Here is an 8343-nt window from a genome sequence, read left to right as displayed (position 1 = left end):
TTTTTTTTTTTGGATAGCTGACAGTTTTGTTGTTGTTGTTGTTGTTTTAATCAGGGATCATTTTTTGTTGATGTTTTTTTGTTTTTAATTCCCTTAAAACACCACAATGTGCTGTAGAGCTGTTCGATCTTGCCAGTTCTGCCCTGCATGGAGTTAGCTGTTTCCTTTCCTTTACCAAAGAAAAAAAACACAATTATGAACATGCAATTGCTCATACAGAGTACATAGTTCCAAAATGAACACTTCACACACCCAGGCCTACATTTTTAATCAGAGTCAGCTCCCTAAAACTGTGGGACATCCATTCTTGTATTCAGCTTGCTGTTGTTAGGAGTATTTGTAGCATTATTGTTCTTACAGATTGTTATTAATTATTATTTTTACACTAACTGGTGATAGCCCAAGAATGCAAGATTTATGGGGAGAAATTTTGTCTTTTCTAATCCATTTGGAAAGCATCAACCAGGACACATAAGATTTTCTCAGAACTGAAATAGAAGCAAAAAACTTCAAAGCCAAACTGAGTTTACCTTGACCGTGCTTTGTATCAGCTCCTACAGACAAGCATAGTGGATGCCCATAGTACAAACAGAAAATAAGAGGCAGCTCCTGTTCTGGTAGGTTCAGAAACAAACATGGAGTGGAAGAGCACGAAAGCAAGCATACACACAGAGGTGAAGTTTTAACATCTCAATAGGAGAGCCAGGGAGGAACCCATAGTCTACAACTCAGGCCCAAACTGCCTATGTTTGTAAATCAAATCTCGTAACTTCCTACAGAAGAGAATTTTAAGTATGAAGGTCAAGGTGTATCCCACGCTTGCCACTGTATTATATATAGTTCTGCAAAAAAACACATCCTAGCTATAAAATTGCTCCATTGCAAAGTCATATAAATTCACTCATGGAAATCCACTAATGGAAACACAGCAAGTCTCATGCAAAAGAAACTGCTGATGAGATGAAGCACTTAATCTGGAATTCCTCGTTTTTACTTCTTTCGTAAGCACGTATCATACTTCTGAATGATACTCTGCCAGCAGTTTTACTTGTTGTGTATTAATAAATCATTTAAAATAAGCAATCTGCTGGACTTGATATATCAGAAAGTAGGTTAAAAAATAATATAATCATCTAATTTACTTTTTTTCCCCCATTTTCTGATAGAGATATTTCTTTATTTTTTTTCTCCATTTACAGGTGCAGAATTAAAGAACGTGTTCACTCACTATATTATTGATGCACTTAAGTGGAGTGTTCCAAAGCATATAATTACTGTGTAGGCTTATGGCCCTGAAGTACATTGGGATAGTGGTGCTGCATATCCATGATTTGAAGGACATACAGTGATGATTATAGAGGCAGTACTCTACATCCATTCCAGCCCTTTTGTGTTTAGCTGGTTGCCATGGCAAATAATTGGATAGAATTTAAGCCACTTTCTTCCAAGTGGGAAATTCATAATTTTACCCTTCACCTAATTTTGAACATACTTTTAAAGAATCATAAAGTTTCTGCATGAATGGAACACAGACTTTTTGGAAAAAAAAATTAGATTTCTACACATGGAAAAACACTTCATTTGGAGCTTGCTTTCTTTGTTTTTATTTTTATTTTTTAATCCTAAACAGTTTTTTAAACAACATGATAGAGTAAAAACGTGAGCCTGAGTAAAGTTCAAAAATATTTGACACCAGACATAGGAAATCTGAAATTGAGCTATTAAATTCAGTTTGCTCTCACAGTTGGTATCAATTAGAAATAGAGAGATAATTTTACTCAATCTAATTTATTTAGCCCAACATTTTTAAGCTTTGAAAATAATTATCAGGTTTTATTGTGGATCATAGCAGTCATTTATCATTTCCCGGTTTTAGTTTGTGCCTTTTTCTGAAGATATGGATAAAAGTGTGAAAAAAGCTTGCATTATTTAAAAATATGTTTCAAATGTATTTACTTATTTACATAGTACTTGCTTACCTAGGGTTTTGTTATCTTACAGACTGCAGTCCTGAACTGTAAAACCACAAGAGCCATTGCAGAATATGTAGCAGTCCAGTGAAATTCAAACTTCCTCAGCTCCATGTAAAATCAGTGGGCATCCCTGAAGGAAAATGGAATACAGAATACTAGAAGTGGTTTACTTTGTTTTAGTCTTTACCAGTAAATTACTTTTGAGCCTGTCAGCAGCTCTCACTGTATACTTGCCTATTAAAAAAAAACAAAACAGGGCTCTAACAAGTAAAGACCATGCCCTTGACACTCTAATACAAACACAGGAAAAAAAAAATAAAAAAGGCTGGATTCATCCTATTCTAGTTAGTTTTTGACTACTTTTAGAGTTTTAATGAGGAAGTAGTCCTAAAAGAAGTAATTCCTTAGTCAGTAGAGAGGAAAATATCTTAAACTCATATGGAGAGGGCTACATTTGCCTATGTTTTCAATGGATGGGGGTTCCAGGGGCTTTCAGAAAGACACCCACTTTTTCATGAGTTTATTTGGAAAGTTCAGTTCTTCTTCACTTCATTACGCATTTAAACTTCAGACATCTTCCTTAGTGGACACTGAATGAGCTGGACTATGTTTGTGCTTGTGATGTGTAAGCCAGGACAGGAACTGACATTTTGGTCTTGCTAATTTTTATCACCTTTCACAATTAATACTTTGTGACTTGTCTTCACAAAAGTTAGAAAATTAATTTCATGCTTTTTATTTATACTACAACATTTCATACTTCAAAAAAACTAAATGGATGCTAACACAGACTTATTATCACTTTAATATCAGTATTCAAGATTGGAAAATTAAACTTTGGCATTAATATTGAGTAAGTCTGGTCAACTTAAGAATTATGTTTCAGAAGGATTTAGGGCAGTTCTAATCACCAAGATTTCTTTCTTAAATTATCTATTCGCAGTCTACATGCTGCATCAGTTTGAAATGCAGTCCCAATTTTGTATTTTTATTTTTTTTTTAATATTCATTGATGTTGGATTGTGGAATCATAGAATATTCTGAATGAGGAGGGGTCTACCACAAGGATCCAAATCCTGACTCCACACTGGACCACAATGAAATTCAAAACATATACATATATATGTGTTCATATGTACATATACGTGTGGGGTTTTTACAAAATTTTTTTCAGACAAGCTTTATTCTTTACTGAAAGATTCAGTATTATATCACAGATTATTCCTACTAGTGTTCTACTATTTACAAGTACTTAAGTTTAGGCATAATTTGGATCTTAGCAATACATTCTAGTTTTGAAATTATGATCTGCCTAGAATCTAAAGTAAGAAGTTAGTCCACCAGCTGACCTGTGAACTAATCAACTTTGGGAAACCTTCTGTGAATATCTGGTGAGTACTAGAGTCAGCTAGTATATTATTATATTTATTTTTTTAACTTGCACATATTGCATATGAATAAATCTTTTGTATTTATGTGGCTTTGATAAGGACAATTCACTGATTTTATATTTGGTCCATGGAGAAATCAAAAGAGACAATGGGGAATATACTTTGGCCTCAGCAAAAGAATTTCAGAGCATCTTTGTGTTTGGAATTAGAAAACATATTTCTGCCCTTCCACAGCTATATTACAGTTCCAATAGGACAAAGAACATTAGCAGCCTCTGTTCACTGAGAAGAAAAACAATATATTGTAAGCCATCTTTAAGCATGCACTGAAAAAGTTGGAAAAGAAATGAAGTATAACCACAGTTCTGTTATCCAGAGACAATGGTAGTGAACAAGGTCACTAAAGAAATGTAGAAGTCATGGAAAGTTTGTTAATCTGGGAAAAATAATAATAATAATAATAATAAATAAAATAAAATAAAATAGTAAGAAATAAATTAAAATACAAAACAAAATAAAATACAATGAGAACCATTCTGTATAGCCAATCTTAGATACGGTGAAAGATGGAATACTAAAATACTGAAAACTTAAAGCACAAGCAGGATGAGAGAGAGGGAACAAGTATAAATACAGCTACTGGTAACATATCAGACCCCTGCAAATGACAAGAAACAAGGCGTGGAATGGATAAGGCAGCAAAACCAGTACTATTTCATCATATTATGCATCTATCTTTCTCGTGAGTGGGTTAGGAAAGGTCATTTAATTTCTTACCTGTTGACTCCGCCTCTATATTGTGCACAGCCACAGACTAAGAGAAAAAAACAAAGGAATGGAGCTGTGTCCAAGCCACAGAAAATCAGTCTAAAAGTTCCCAGTATTTTCAGTTCAGGAATAACAAGCAAATAGTTGCAATTAAATGTTCAGGACAACGGGGAAACATGGCAGAACAAGAGTGAGACAATCATCTTGGCAAATAGATATAGATACATGAAATAGAAATTAAAAAAATATAGCTACCAGTAGGTGGTATCTACATAAACTTAAATTATACAGAGGACTGCTTTACAATTAAACAGGAAGCTGGGTGTAGACTGGAAAAGGAATTGCTGAGGGAGTCACTGAGTTTCCTAGCAGCGTAATACTATAAGTGCAAAACATGCTGGTGATCCTCTCTTGTCAAAGTATAGGAAAAAAAAATGATGACATCTGGTCAAAGTGACACCTCAGGTCAGCAAAGTGTTTTATTCCATATGCCTCAACAAACAATGGCTGCACTGATTGGAAACAGCTCTCTCATTCCTCCCCACTCACTCAATTTGGCAAAAGCCAAATAACTTCTCTTGATGCAGCCCCTGGCTTTCTCCTCATTCTGGTTTCTGGGGAGACTGCAACTACATTTTCAAGTGTTTATTAAAGAAGTGAGGAGTCAATGTAATATCCTTGTCCTTTAATACCCAAATAAGATACTGGCCTGAATTTAAGCTATCTTGTGCTTAGGTTCTTTTCCCCATTATTATTGCCTTGCATTGCAGGTTGTACAATTGGGAAATACCACTGTATCTATTTTTCAGAGATTAGAAAAGATACTTGGGTATATTTGGGCTTAAAGTTTGAAACATTCAAGTTTGAAATGTCTTGTTTGCGAATAATTTACTGCCCCTACATTCATCAGTATTTTTTCAAAGTAGATAAATCACATAATTAATTGTAACAGTGTAAATTAGAATCAAAGAATCATAGAATGGTTTGGGTTCGAAGGGACTTTTAAGATCATCTAGTTCCAACCTCCTGCTATAGGCAGGAAAACCTTGCTCTTGTCCTTCAGAATCACTCATTAGTCCCTCAATATCACTAAGGACCATTATAAACTGTTCCTTTTCTTCATAAATGATTATGAACATCTGAGCTGTAAACTCTCAGTAGCCTCAGTAGTATCTAATACTGATTTACTCCAGGGTACTTCAGAGGGGAGGATTCAATTTTCTGATTTTTTAAAAATAAAATCTTGATTCGCAGTAAAAGGATACATTACCTTACACAGTAAAATGACATCCTATCACATTTAGTTGAATACAAAATTCTTTTGTATAGTTATTTGTTTATAAATAAGTTATTCAAAATGCTTGGAATTACATTTGGTTTTCTTATGACAGAAAAAAATCTGTAGAGACCTTAAGATTTGTTTGAGCACATCTCAGCTACTGCTATATTGGCAGTGTTCTCTCAAAGCACTGAAAAATACTTTTCATTTCACACATCATTTACAGCTTGCACTCCTATTTCTGCTGGTACCTCAATACAGTGAAAAATGAAGATAAAGCAAAATCAACTCTGTCCACAGTGAGTGGGCTCAAGTTTTACTGAACACCTCAAAAGTCCCAGAGGACATCAGCAAAGTCACATTTAATATATTGAATGCAGTGCCCGTGAGTGCAAGAACAGAAGATTTTTTGTGTCTCTACACTCACAGTTGCTTATTACATAACAGCTCACAATGAGCATGCCTTTTACAACACAAGCTGTTCTCAATAAGAGTCACACCAGACTTGTCAGTCTTCTCTGTCCTGGTTTGTATATGTAGAGTGGTAGGGGTGGTTTCACAGGCACACCACAGAGCAAAGAGGAGGGTGGCATCTACATCTATCTCTAGTTTATTCTGCCCTCTGTTAGGCTGAGAGATAGCACAAAGACAGAAAGAGTGCTGACCTGATGTCCTGGTGAGCCCATCTGGTTTCTGCAGCCGCAAAACTTCCAGCATGAAACTTTCAGCATATACATGCTGAGTTAAATTTTTTCCCTTCTCAAAGAGTCTGGTCCCACTCGGTGAATGGCAACTGTGACAAATCCTGTTAAGTCTCATCACAACAATGCCAATATCTCAGGGCTTAGGATAGAACAGTGGAGAATGGCTTGGCTTGGACTCCATGACAAAAAACAGGTAAAACTCAAGAGCCCTAAATGAAGCTATAGCTTTGCTGGAAGACCTTCTGCAACCCAGAAGTCTGAATTAAACCATGGAGCATGTTTTGCTTCGGAAACGCTATGTATCTTCAGATTTATTTATTCACTTACCTGTTTATTCTATTTTATTTTTTTTCACAGTTTCAGGTAAACTCAGAACTCAGCCATTTAACCACTGCAAGTGTAAGCAAGATGTTTAATCACTAAGAAGTACCCAGTAATCATGTTCCTGTGAAAAACTGTCTGCTCAGGTTCCTCCTGATTAAGTTAATCGCTCTGAAGCCTTCATTATTTGTTGAATTGCTGTTCAGTTAAGTCCAAAGCTAGAAATCATTAAGAAGTTCTACATGTCAAAGTTTGCAATATGATGATACAGAAAGAATACAAGAGTTTTCGCTATAATCAAATTCCTGAAGAATCACTTCTGTGTATCAGGTCATACTATTCCAGCAAGTATTATGGACAAGAAATATTCAAAACAAACTAGGAAAGATTTTCTGGCCATGCTGAATATTTTATACTAAGATGGTAAGAATTAAATAGGAAACATTTGCAATACAGTTGTGGGGATTGCCCCTTCACATGGAAAATGCATAGAAGTGCATATGATTCACCTATGATTCTATAGGTACACACAATCAGCACAGCTTCACTACTCCATCTCTCCATCCTATCTTCACATTCCCACTACTGCATATAAAGGGGGCTCATGAGGACAAACAAAGGACAAGGGCATGTTGCTTTTTAATTATGTCCTTCTTAGAGCAAATTCAGTCTGCAGCCTGCTGGCTGTGGGCTGGAAGAACAGGGAGCTGGAACTGTGTCCTTACGGGGTTGCCTCGTACAGAATTCTCAGGCACTAAGAAATTGTAAGCTGCTATCTGTTTTCTTTCTCTTGCATAATAATAAGTCTCAGAAGCCTTGCAGGAATTCTAGCTGCCATCAGTTTCTTCTAGTATTGTCTTGGTTTAGTTAGAACATATACCCTTGCCAGGGAGCAGTATATGTTGACAGTAGTCATACTGTCATCCAATTCTGAGGTAGTCTTAAAAGCAGGATACTCTGACCTGCCTACCTAAACTATAATGCCAAAAAACTGTGTCATAAACAACAGGTAGTAAACACACTTTCACAGCTTCATTCATTTCTCTGTTAATACTCCAAATGTACCTGAAATTCCTTTCAGAATCCAGAAGTGTTTTCAGTGGTATCAAATGTAAAGTGAGTAATGCCTTTAATCCAGAATCAATAGAGTAATGACATTTTATTTGATAAAAACAACCCTCATCAGATCAGGATGTAATCGAACTTAGCTATATGAAGAGGCAGGCTTAATCTGCATAACATGCAGCATGCTCTTGTAGTCTGTGTAATTTTGTCTTTTAGATTTTAAACGTAAACAAGAAAGAACTATCTGCCAGAACCATTTTCTTCCTACTAGACTCCCTTTATGTGCATAAATTACAGTAAAAGTTACCCTTGGGATAGCAGTGTGTTGGCAGAATTCTGTGCCTGGCTGCCCTGGCCCATGACTGAGTGCACAACTCATCCCTTTCCCAGGGAGACAGATGTTCCTTAGGTCTCTGCAGTGCTGAAGACCAGAAAATGGCTCCTCCCATGATATCTAATCTTGATCCAGCTGGCAGCTTCTAGCAAACAATAAAGGTTAGCACAGGCCCTTGCTAGCTTGAGGAGCACAACATGCTCCTTCAGGCTCCATATGTTTGGCCTTTAACCCTCCTCAGACACCTCCGTCTGTTCCTTGCCTTGTCCTGCTGTGAGCACGTGCAGAATGAGTTTATTGTTCACAGCCATTTGGCACCCCTGTGACTATCTCAATGGCACATGTTGGGACACGGAGTCCAACACAGTTATTACAGCCTGAATACAGATCTTTCATTTCTGAAGAAAAAAATCTTAGGGTTTTTTTGGTGATGCTGGTGGGGTTTTTTTTGTTTGTTTGGGGTTTGTTTTGTATTGAATATCAGAGGTGCAATGACACAATGAGGCAA

Source organism: Meleagris gallopavo, chromosome Z (genome assembly GCF_000146605.3).
Source record: "Meleagris gallopavo isolate NT-WF06-2002-E0010 breed Aviagen turkey brand Nicholas breeding stock chromosome Z, Turkey_5.1, whole genome shotgun sequence".
NCBI lineage: Eukaryota > Metazoa > Chordata > Aves > Galliformes > Phasianidae > Meleagris > Meleagris gallopavo.
The sequence above is the reverse complement of the archived record's forward strand: the minus strand, read 5'-3'. Positions refer to the sequence as shown.